General features: G+C 34.5%; 2 long non-coding RNA genes across 5 annotated transcripts in view; one reads left to right on the top strand and one right to left on the bottom strand.

Annotated features, from left to right (window-relative positions):
• The window catches only part of LOC146396954 (uncharacterized), a 545,736-nt gene that overhangs the window by 410,063 nt on the left and 122,563 nt on the right, over positions 1–13,110 (top strand). For 3 of the 4 annotated variants that reach the window (XR_014827586.1, XR_014827593.1, XR_014827587.1), the window contains one exon: positions 2,307–2,425. This is a non-coding gene — a long non-coding RNA (uncharacterized LOC146396954). Of the gene's footprint in view, positions 1–2,306; positions 2,426–3,942; positions 6,379–13,110 lie in introns of those variants that run through there. The other variant, XR_014827591.1, reaches the window with a different exon arrangement.
• The window catches only part of LOC146396955 (uncharacterized), a 263,099-nt gene that overhangs the window by 212,772 nt on the left and 37,217 nt on the right, over positions 1–13,110 (bottom strand). The gene's annotated exons all lie outside the window — the stretch shown is intronic.

Below are 13,110 nucleotides of genomic sequence, written 5' to 3'. Positions count from 1 at the left end.
AGAGCATTTTGATAATCACCACCATTCTTTTCCTTTCTTTTAAAGGAAGGTTCTGGCACAAAAGAAGGAAATAGAATAGAGTGCCTCCCTAGGACCCTATAAAAGTGATATTAACATCTTCTCTACCTCCTTTATGACTCTTCTAGGCCGTGAGAAGAATGGGAAATACACTTTCAATGAGGATACAATAGTTTCAAGACAGACAAGGAAAATATCTTATTAAGGGAGTAAATTTGGTCACTATGAGCTAATTTTACTGTCTTAAATTAAATTTGGTCACTATGAGCTAATTTTACTGTCTTAAAAACTGATGTTTGTCCTTGCAAGAAAAGTTATTATTTAAATAGGTTATTATTTTAATGCATCAATAGTAAAGAATTATCAGGCTGGTGGAAGTATTTAAAGGGATACCGGAATTTTAAAAAAATGTATTTCTCTGGTTCATGAGATGGGCATAGGAGTTCATTTTTCTTACCCCATTTCCACTCCCACCTCACCCCAATAACTGTGAAACTCAGGATCAGACATCATAAGGTTTGAATGTTTCTTGTGATTGAATAACCCAAACCTAGGTCATTGCACAGGTCCTATAAAGATCTTCCAGAGAGGGGAATTTCTCTTTTTTTTAATGTATTTTTAATTTTATTATTTTTTATTATAGTTGATTTACAATGTTCTTTCAATTTTTCCTGTATTGAAGAGTGACCCAGTTATACATATATATGCATTCTTTTTCTCACATTACCCTCCATCCTTTTCTGTCACAAATGTTTGGTTATAATTCCCTGTGCTATACAGCAGGATCTCATTGCTTATCCATTCCAGATGTAATAGTTTGCATCTACCAATTCCAGACACCCAGTCCATTCAGAGAGGGGATTTCTTATGTAAAAGGGATTGGAGCTTCAGACCATGAGCCCTGAAGAAAGAGTGGTTTAAGAGGACTTTACAAACAAGTCAAAAATGTCAGTTTAGGATGAGCGGAAGTTATCCTGAGGACTCTCTATCTCTAAGATCAAAGAAAGGCCATGTTAGTCAAAACCCTAACCTTTAATTTCCAACATTGTAATTCCCCTTCTAAAATTGCTCTAGTCTTTCATCAAAGAAATATTTTTAAGTGCAATAAAGCCACACTGGCCAAATATAAGATGGACAAGTGTTAAAATCTCTATTCAGTCAAAGAAAAGACTGAAGCAAAATATCACCAGGGTAGATTGAACATTTGAGATAACAGGAATAAATCTAAAATGTATTTGAATACTATGGAGCACTAGTACAATTTTATAATTTTAAAGTGCTGTGGTGACATTTTAAAAGTTTGGTGTTAACAGCAAAGAGAAAAATAGTTCAGCATTTTCATTTGCTAATTTCTTCTGCAGAGGCTATACTGAATACTTAACAGTTCAAAATATATTTTCCCTTTCAACCGAGGCTAGAGGAAGCATAAGACAAATTTGGCCAGCACTATCTCTAGAGGTTCTTTGACTATGATGATGTTGCCACCAAGTTTTGGGCTTTCTTTCCACTGTTATGTAGGTGACCACGTTAAATATCAAACTATAGTGACCTCCCCTTTTAACTCCTGGACTTTAAAGTTGTATCAATAGTGATGTTGCAATTTCATTGAGGTAATCTCATAGGCTGACTTTGAACATTTTAATAAAATGCTTTCTGAGTATTTTCAGAAACTGTCTAGTCCTATTTTATATTTCTCACATTTTGCATGTACTTGCTGTTTCACACAATAACTTGAAGAAATTTTGTTGTTAAACCTCAGATTAAAAACTGTGACTAGGTAGGTATGTGAATTTCCAATTGCATCGCAGATGTCTGTATATGAATACCAATGTTAACATTTTTAAGGAACAGAATAAAGGCATCATGAGAGAAGTACTTGCACTCTTAAAATTGCCATCTTTCTTACACTTGAGCAGTTTTCAGTAAATGAACTATATGCTTTAAAGCGGTCACTGATTACTAATGTCTATACCGGCATTGTTATATTACTTGGACTGTCTATATTGGTATTTTCAGTGGTCAGTCCTAGTAGAGGGTGATCCATGGTTAAACTTACAATAGCATGCACACTGTTGAGAGTAATTGTAACATTTCCAGCCATTTTGCACTATCTTTTCAAGAATGTTTTTAATAGCCAATGGCCTTGAAAGGCAAGAGTAGCTCACTCTGGGCCAGAGAGCAGATTTATTTCCTGGCCAGAATAATAAAATAATATCTTCTTCAGGCAGCTTTAAGGGCAACTCATTATAAGACTGTTTTGTTTTGTTTTGTTTTCCCCCTATATTTAGTGTACCTCAGCTCTGATACAGATGCACTGTGTGCTCAGTGTTCACCTGGGCGTACCCTCATATCAACTCCATAGGACATATGGGGAACCAGCGCTAAATTCAGGATGCCTGCTGTGCTAGTGAGTAATAAATTATCTAAATGTGCATTGTTTGCATGTCAATCCAATGTATGGAAGTGTGACAAGTAAAACGTTGTTGCATAGTGGGTGCCAGAGCACTGGACACACTGGTAGGACATTGCAGGGCATATATCATCAAGGAAGAATGTATGAAAAAGCTTTTCGGTTGTATTCATAGGCTAGAGAAAGCTGTATCCTCTACCAGGGAGAAAAGAGGTCAGCAAACAAGTTGGGTTTACTTTACTTGTTCTAAGTTGCCTGAAATTAATTGTTCCACCTATTGTTAATGGACATATGGTCACAACTTGTCAATTAAAAATGCAGAGTGTTGATATTAATGCCAATAATTTTTGTTAAGTTCTTTTTATTTTGTCATAGGAAAGAAAATAACTGGACCAGTATAGTTAAGAAGGCTTATTTAAAACAATAATATGGATGATATTGCAAACAAATGTCCAACAATGAAATGTTTACCTCCTTGTTTAACTTGGTGGTGATCACAAATAAGCAAGAATTCAAGTTTCAAACACATTTTAAAAAATGGATGGCTAAAATATTTAGCCAACTAAGCCATTTAGATAAGAAATAAAGGCTTATGTTTTAAATGTTACACTAATTTCAGACATTTTACCTCAGTGCTTTTGTAGAGTGAAACATTTATGTGCCATGTAGGCTTCATGATAAGATTCTCTATGGGAATGTGTTACAGTATGTGTTTGCTTTTATAATAGCACAGCACATATCAGTGAGGTTGCTCCATAAGGCACATCTACTGTTTTTAAGTTTTTGCAAATTATTTTAAGATGCCAAAAGCATGTTTGGATACATTTGATCACAAAATGTACTACTTGTACACAAATGGTAGCTGAAATTGAATGGACTTAAATTTAATTTCTCTTTTGGTCTTTATAGAATCCTTATCTATTTTTCTTCATATGAATATGAACTATTTCTTAATCACATCACAAAAAATAATGTTTATGATAGATAATTTAGAAAATATATTTTTTATAAGTTTTATTGAGGTATAGTTGATTTACAAGATTGTGATAATCTCTGCTGTATGACAAAGTAATTCAGTTACACATGTACACACATCCATTCTCTTTCAGATTCTTTTTTTTTTTAAAAACCTAAAAAAAACAAAATCCAACAACAAAATAACTCATTCCTGTAATCCCAACACCAAAATTAATCACTATTAACATTTACAACATATCTTTCCAGTTATTATATAGATCATTTTTATAAAATAATATATGAATTATTTTAAATTTCATAATCTTTTCTAAAGTTAGCAATCTATTTCTATCATTTCTAATCCATTGTTTTCAAAATTAATCTAATAGTTATTTAAGTATTATGTAATGTATAACTATGAAATTTTGTATACACAGCATAATGATGAATTAGTCAAAAGGGTATAATCATGATCCAGGTAAAGAGCATCCTGAATCTATTTGGTTATTTCTCTCCTTATTACTGAAAGATCTAATATGTTTTCCTTTCAATGGCAGAAATTTCTAGTCATCTTTCAAAATCTGTTCTGGCTTTCTTCCTGAAGCTGTAGCTTGAGCGATATAGCACCGTGGAATTTCATGTCATCTCGTAGCACATTTCGCTCCTCCTTATTTGTTCCTCTTCTCAATCTGGAAAGCTGACATTGTGGAAGCCTAGCATTAAATACAGAGATGAACCAAATTGCCCTAGATAGGCCAGCCTTTTACAAAGAATCCTAGTTTCCTGAATGACCCAGTGAAACAAAACTACATCCACAAACCTTAACTTCAGAAGTATTGTGAAAGAGAAAGTACACTTCTTTGCTTTTTATGCTATATTATTATGGATTTTTAAATACAGCACCCTTATCCTAACCAATACACTCCCTATGTACATTACTGTAAATTTCTCAGGGTAATATTTTAAATTTATGCTTAGCTATCTGCCTGTCAATCAAGATACTTCACATAACTTTGGCATACAACAGAAACATGGAAATTTACAAGAAAAATATCTTATTTTTACAAAAGCAAAACTTATCTAAAGTTTTCAGAAGATTTTTCCAGTATTACACAGGATTAGGCTTAGCCATCATGGATACCTAGTAAACTCCTGACCTAATAGGCATTCACTTTTTTATTTTCTGTTTTCTGGCTGCAGCCAGGGCATGTGCAAGTTCCCAGACCAGGGATTGAACCCATATCCAGGGCAGTTACCCAAGCCACTACAGTGACAACGTCAGATCCTTAACCCACTGAGCCACGAGAGAACTCCAGAAATTCACTTGTAACTTCTGTGATCTATAACTCATAGTGGTCTCTGAAACTATATTCTTCCCCCATTGTAACCTCTTTTTAAGGAAGTAACTACTTTAAATTTAGACTTTTTTAAAGCAACATTAGACAGTCCCAATAGCCAATTGAATTCTGCTAGACTGATTTATAATTATTCATTTATTCAACATTATTACAGGCCTGCAATAAAATAGGTACCGTACTGAAATATTGATGAGAAATGCGGACCATTTTAGACAGGCAGTTATATAGTGTGATCAGATAATGGTTCATATGTAATAGACAACAAAAGAAAAAAGGTATTATGAGTTTCATAATTATAGATCCTATTCCAGTCTTAAGTCTGTAGGAAACTTCATACAGAGAGTAATGTCATCACTGAGTCCTAAAAAATAAGATATCCATGTGAAGGAGGAAGGAGGATAGGAAAGGCTGTAACCAGTAATCCAGTGGAAATACGATTCCTGGTGTACTCACCTCTTTCAGGTTTATTATTATTATTATTATTATTATTATTTTACCCTTCCATATGTCCTTCTAATGCAGTTATAAGCAGTAAGACGGTACTTATCAGAATGGGAAAGTATATTCTAAATAAACTGAGAAAAAGCCTTCTTTTTATATTCAATTTACATCTCTTTTGCCATAGTATTACCATTGTCTACACAAGTAAAATATATGTTTAAATGTATGGGCTTTTCATGAGTGAAGGAGCATGGTTTTGAAAGTGCTTTTGGTGGTTCCTTAAAGATGGATGAGACATTCAATCATTTGTCTAAATGTGTGTGTTTAAAGGCTAGAAAAAGTAAATGAGCCTTTAGTGTGGTCATGTAATCACATATTTTTGCAGTTGACTTAAATAAGGACAGTTCCTGATTTATAGCACAGGAGCAAATTATTTCAGATACTGCTGGCTTTTCCCTCTTTTTTATTTTTAAAAAACTCTTAAAAATAGTGTTCAGGTCTTGCATTTTATCAAATGTCTAAATGGTGATTAAACTGACCTTTGTTTTAGGTTTTGTGGTGACATAACACAGTTGCTTATTTCTTATGCTTTCAAATATTACCATTAACCTTTAAAGTCACTTTATATGAGTAAATAATGATTAAGTAAAGTCTGTTTCAAAATGTGTACATGTATAAAATATATAAAGTGATGACATACAACATACATAGTGTGTCAATATAAGGAAAACTTTCTTTCAAGAAGCTATAAATATGATATTGAAAGTTCATTAAGGAGATACTAATTGGAATACTAGATTCTTAATACATTTTAATGTGAAATAAAATGTTTAATTAATAGTTACTATGTATAAACTGTGGAAAACCTCTACATATCTTCTTCCTATTATTACATAAAATTATAATTATTAATACCATCCAGGAAAAATACTCTGAACAGAGAAGAAGAAAATTGATTTTTATAATAGAATTAGTATTGGAGGAAAGGCCTATGTTGCTTAATATAAAAGGAGAGATAAGAACAAGTGATTATATTTAGGTAATTTGGTTTTAAAGTTAAAATTTGAAAAATATAAATATTTTTAAATGATTTCTACCTTAAAATATAAAGTTATAGCTAATATGATGATACTGATTCAGTTCTATGAGCAGAACATTTTGTTTTATGAAAAATTACGAATTACAAAATAAAAATATTGAAAAGGCTTAAAAAATAAAGGCTTCATTTTACAAAAACAACGACAACACCAAGTAAAAAAAGATCATGATGTTTCCATTTATATTAAAATTTTAAAGGACTGTGTCATATTTTCCATTGGATTGAACTTTTCTCTCAGTTTAGTGCCACAATTTGATCAATGCAGTGCTATTAAGAAATTTGACAGATTCACTATTTATTTAAAAATTAGCAAAACAATAGTAAACTACCTTATATTTGTCTTCTGCGTAATGGAAAAACATGGGCAGAAGTTTTAAATAGACACTTCTCCAAAGAAGATACACAGATGGCCAAAAACCACATGAAAAATGCTCAACATCGCTAATTCTTAGAGAACTGCAAATCCAAACTACAATGAGGTGTCACCTCACACTAGTCAGAATGACTATCATCAAATAAACTATAATCAGTAAATGCAGAAGAAAGTGTGGAGAAAAGGGAATCTTCCTAAACTGTTGATGGCAATGTAAATTGGCACAAATGCTATGAAAAACAGTATGGAGGTTTCCCAAAAAAAAAAAAAAAAAAAAAAAACAGAACAACTATATGATCCAGAAATCCCACTCCTGGGCATACATTCAGAGAAAACCATAATTTAAAAAGATATATGCTAGTCGAGAGAGGATTAAGACTGCGGAATAGAAGGACTGGAGCTCAACTTCTCTCCTAAAAAACAGCAAAATTCACAACTAAAGGCTGAGCAATCTCCACCCAAATGGACCGGAAACCTTAAAAAAGATACCCTACTCCGGAAGAAAAAGAGGAGGCCACATCAACAGGTAGGAGGGGTGAGTTCGTGATATAAACAACCCCCCACCTCTAGGGTGGGAAGATCCACAGACTGAAAACTAACTGGTTCACAGAAAGAGACTCATCTACAGGAGTGAAAGTTCTGAGCCCCACATCAAACCCTCACCTGTGGGGATCCGGCACTGGGAGAAAGAGCCCCTGGAGCATCTGGTATTGAAGGCCAGTGGGGCTTGTGCACAGGAGCTCCACAGGACTGGGGGAAATGGAGACCCCATTCTTAAAAGGCGCACATGGACTTTCACGTGCACTGGATCCCAGGGCAGATCGAGGTCTCCATAGGAATCTGGGTCAAACCTGACCGCAGTTCTTGGAGGACGTCCTGGGAAAACAGGGGTGAATGTGGCTTGTTGTGAGGGAGGGACATTGAAAGCAAAACTCTTGGGAATATTCAGCAGCTTGCCTGTCTCTGGAGGTGGCCATTTTGGGAAAATCTGGCCCCACCTGTCAGTCAGTGCTGAGAAGCCCCAGGGCAAACAACAATCCAGGTGGGATCATAGCCCCACCCCTCAGTAAACAGGCTACCTAAAGACCCCCTCAGGCACACAGCTGCCTCTAATCCCATCCAGAGACTAAACCCCACCCACCAGAGGGATTAGAATCAGCTCCACCTACCAGTGGGCAGGCATCAGCCCCCCCCATCAGGAAGCCTACAGAGCAAGCCCCCATACAGACTTCGGCCACAAGGGGGGCAGATGCCAGAAGTAAGAGAGGCTACAACCCTTTTATCTGTAAAAAGGTCACCACACCAAAACCCTATAAAAATGAAAACACGGAGAACTATAACTCAGATGAGGGACAAAGGAAAAAACCCAGAAAATCAGCTAAGCAATGAGGAGACTCTTAGCTTCCAGGAAAAAGACTTTAGATTGTTGATGCTGAAGATGATGCAAGACATTGGGAATAAACTGGAGGCAAAGATGGATAACTTACGGGAAACACTGACCAAAGAAACACAAGATATAAAACTTAAACAAGAAGAGATGCAAAATACAATAACTGAAATAAAAAATTCACTAGAAGCAACCAACAGCAGAATACAGGAGGCAGAAGAATGAATAAGTGAGGTGGAGGACAGATTAGTGGAAATTATGGATGCGGAACAGAAAAGAGAAAAAAGACTGAAAACAAATGAAGAGAGTCTCAGAGATCTCTGGGACGATGTTAAACGCAGCAACATCTGTATTATAGGGGTGCCAGAAGGAGAAGAGAGAGAGAAGGGGACAGAAAAAATATTCCAAGAGATAACAGCCAAAAACTTCCCTCACATGGGAAAGGAACCGCTCACTCAAATCCAGAAAGCACAACAAGTACCATATAAAATAAACCCAAGGAGGAGGACACAAAGACACATATTAATCAAACTAACCAAAATTAAAGACAAAGAGAAAATCTTGAAAGCAGCTAGGGAAAAGAAACAAGTAACATACAAGGGAACCCCAATAAGGTTATCAGCAGATTTTTCAGCAGAAACTCTGCAGGCCAGAAGGGAGTGGCATGATATACTTCACGTGATGAAAGAAAAAACCTCCAACCAAGATTACTCTACCCAGCAAGGCTCTCATTCAGATTTGAAGGAGAAATCAAAACCTTCACAGATAAGCAAAAGTTGAGAGAATTCAGCAACACTAAACCAACCTTACAGCAAATACTAAAGGAACTTCTCTAAGCAGAAAAGAAAAGCCCGCAACAGGGAACAAAAATTCCACAAATGACAAGGCTCACCGGTAAAGGTATATATACAGAAAAGACATGAAATCATCCATGCACAATTATACCACCAAAATCAGAAATCATGAGAAGAGTTGGGTACAGATGCAGGACACTGGAGATGAACTTGCAATTAAGAGAACAACAACTTAAAACAATCTCATATACATATAGACTCTTATATCAAAACTTCAGAATAACTGCAAACCAAAAATCTACAATTGATACACAAGCAAGGAGTCTCTGGAGAAGAAATATATCTCATAGTAAGTAAGTGCATAATCCACCATGAAGGGGGTCATTTGACATCATTCTTGGAATGATGAAGTCTTCTTAGATCTGATTCTGATTTCCTCTCCATCAAAGAATTTATGATAATTATAATGAAATAATGCAACTGTATGATTAAATAATACAGTTCTACAATTGTATTACTAATAACCATTTCTCTCCATGGTACAATGTAAGGTCTATAATGTCTTGTTTATCACATCTCCTAGGATGGTGTAATGCCTGTATTGAAGAATCAATAAGATGTAACAAATTGTGAGGACATATTTTTACAGTTACACCTTTTTTTAACCAATTTATGCATTTTAGATTTTACTTATTTTCAGAGAGTATATTATTTTTGCTATTCTTACCAGTCAAGATGTTCTTTTTATTATGCTGTATAAAATATTTAATGGTATATAAGGCTTTCTTCTTTATAAATTTTAGTTGCATAATATACATAACTTTAATATAATGCTAATTTTCAAAGAAAAATTGAAATGTAGTAGGTAATACTAAATAGTAAAGATGAAAGCCATACAAAATGGGATAAAGTATAGAATAAATTTCCTATTTGTCTCAGCATATTTTCCATTCCACTTCTCCAAAGGGAGCCGCTTAATCTGTTTCTTAAGATCCATGATATAATAATCTGTGTGAATGTAATTGTGTTTAAATATATGTATTTTATTCTGTAAAAAAAATAAAAAAACTGGTAAAAAACAAAACAGTAAAAATAAAATTAAATTAAATTAAAAAAGAAAAAGATATGTGCTAGGAACCATGAGGTTGTGGGTTCGACCCCTGGCTTGCTCAATGGGTTAAGGATCTGGAGTTTCCTTGAGCTGTGGTGTAGGTCGCAGACACAGATCAAATCCCACGTTGCTCTGGCTCTGGCATAGACTGGTAGCGACAGCTCGGATTGGGAACCTCCATATGCTGCAAGTGCGGCCCTAGAAAAGACAAAAAAAAAAGATATACGCACCTCAGTGTTCATTGCAGCACTATTTACTATAGCCAAGACATGGAAGCAACCTAAATATCCATTGACAGAGGAATGGATAAAGAAAACATGCCCATATATGCTTTGAAATATTACTCAGCCATTAAAAAGAATGAGATAATAATAGTATTTGAAGCAACATGGATGGACCTAGAAATTATCATACTAAATGAAATAAGTCAGATGATGAAAGACAAATATCACATGATACAACTTATATTTGGAAACTAAAAAAAAAAAAAAAAAAAAGGATAAAGATGAAATTATTTACAAAACAAAAACAGACTCGCAGACTTTGGAAACAAATGTGATTGCCAAAGGAGTCAGGTGGTGGGGAGAGGGATGGATTGGGGGTTTGGGACTGGCATGTGCATGCTACTGTATGTGGAATGGATGGTCAACGGGGACCTGCTGTATAGCATAGGGAACTTTACCCAGTTTTCTGTGATAACCACTATGGGAAAAGAATCTGAAAAAGAATGGATATGTGTATGTGTATAACTGAATCACTTTGTTTTACAGCAGAAATTATCACAGCATTGTTAATCAACTATACTTCAATAAAACTATAAAAAGTGAATAAAAAAGAACTACCGTGTGCTTTAACAATCCCACTTCTGGGCATATATTCAAAGGAAATGAAAACAGAATATCAAGTAAATACCTGCACTCTTATGTTCATTGCAGCATTATTCACAGAAATACCTTCTGTGTCACTTAGCAGATGAATGGATAAAGATGTGATTCAGTCATAAGAAGGAAATTCTGCCCTTTGCAACAAAAATGGTTGGCCCTTGAGGACATTATAAAAAGTGAAATAAGTCAAAAGGAGAAAGACAAATACTCCAAGGTGTTACTTATAGTTGGGATCTAAAAAAGCAGAACTCATAAAAACAGAGACTGGAATGGTGGTTATCAGGGCCTGGAGGGTGGGGGGAAAAGAGAGGTATTGATTTAAGAATACAGACTTCCAGTTTCAGGATGAATTAATTTCTGGGGATCTAATGTACAGCATAGTGATTATTGCTAATAATACTATATTATGTACTTGAAAGTTGCTAACAGAGTAGGTCTTAAATGTCCTCTCCATGAAAAAGAAATGATAATTATATGACATAATGTAGGTATTAGCTAATAACACCAAGGTGGTAATAATTTCACTATGAATGTTTGCTTAAATTTATATTTCAACTGTATCTCACTAAAGCTGGAAAAATAACATATATATATATATGTGGTTAACAAATCCGACTAGGAACCATGAGGCTGCGGGTTTGATCCCTGGCCTTGCTCAGTGGGTTAACGATCCAGCGTTGCCCTGAGCTGTGGTGTAGGTTGCAGACGCGGCTCGGATCCCTCATTGCTGTGGCTCTGGCGTAGGCCGGTGGCTACAGCTCTGATTAGACCCCTAGCCCGGGAACCTCCGTATGCCATGGGAGTGGCCCAATAAATGGCAAAAAGACAAAAAAATAAAATAAAATAAAATAAAGTGTCTGAGTGACAAATTAGCAGAACCTCGTTGGTGATCCATTTTGGATTTATGTGGTCCTAGTAAGAAATAAACTTATTTTAAGAATTTAGAATCATTAGTATATGAACTAAACTGACCTTATGCTTATGCATATTACCACTACATATAATCTGAATCATAAAATTAGACATGCTTATGTGTTTGAGAAGAACCATAACTAGTCAGTCATTTTGAATCCTATATTATGAAGCAGAGAACCAAAAATTAAAGTCATTCATTTAATTTTAAATTGTAAAGGACTATATTTACTTATTTTAGCTGAAAAAAACATTTTTTTTTCTTTTAAGGCCATACCTGCTGCATATGGAAGTACCCTGGCCAAGGGTTGAATCCAAGCTACAGCTGCAGCAATATCAGATCCTTTAACCCACTACTCTCGGCCAGGGATCAAACCTGAACCTCTGCAGTGACCCAAACTGCTGCAGTTGGATTAACCCCCACTGCACCATGGAGGCATCTCTGAAAAAGATATTTTATACTCCAGATTTCCATCTTCCCTGAAATAATGGCACAAAAATCGAGGCCAATGTTTTTCTTTCCTCACAGCTCTTAAAGGGCATAACTAATTTTGGAAACATCACTCAATTTACTATCCTATGTGCACTTATTATATTATCTATTATCCCTCTATAAGTTCATCTCTGATGAATTATCTATATATTAACTTAAAATTTATCATCTACATCATTAATTAATTATATTTGTTGAGGTAAAGTATGCTATTTCTCAATACTAAAATAATTTGATTTTCTAAATTACTTTGGTTGCTATTAATAAATTTATTTTTTCACTTATTTTAAGAAAAAAGTAATAGCATTGTGATAAATATCTAATATTCAAACTTTTTATCACAATATACATTACAGCAGACCAACATGATACCTTTGAAACAGTCTAAATTTGTTTGACATGTTAATGGTTAATGAATAAACTAATTATAAAAAAGCATCATCTGTTAAATATAAAGAATATATTTGACCAGATGGAATGAGAAACACTCACAGAATGAGGAATACATTCAAATCCATTGCTGTGCTTATAGCTATAACTCAATTTTCCTGTACTGGAAACTTGCACTTTCATTGTCATTTTCGGGGAATATATATCTGCAACCTTTTGCTCTTCTAGTTTGTTTTCAACTTCATTTTTCTTTGTCTTAGGTTTCAAAGAATTTCACTTTGTATTAATGATCTAATATATTCTCTAATGTCTCATTAGTATTTCTTATAGTTTCTCTGGGTTCTTACTCAGGCATTTTTAAAATTCTTAAAATTTTAATATTTGAATTAAGGAAGTGAATAGTCAGAAGCACATTATATCCTTATATTATACACATTTATAATTTATACAAGTTTTGAAAAGTGACACATGCCTAAGTTACTT

The sequence above is a fragment of the Sus scrofa genome, chromosome 14 (assembly GCF_054392235.1).
Source record: "Sus scrofa isolate SSC_HxYL_T2T_F1_AM1 chromosome 14, Sscrofa_HxYL_maternal_Yorkshire_Landrace_v2.0, whole genome shotgun sequence".
Taxonomy (NCBI): Eukaryota; Metazoa; Chordata; class Mammalia; order Artiodactyla; family Suidae; genus Sus; species Sus scrofa.
This window is presented reverse-complemented; position numbering and strand designations above follow the sequence as displayed.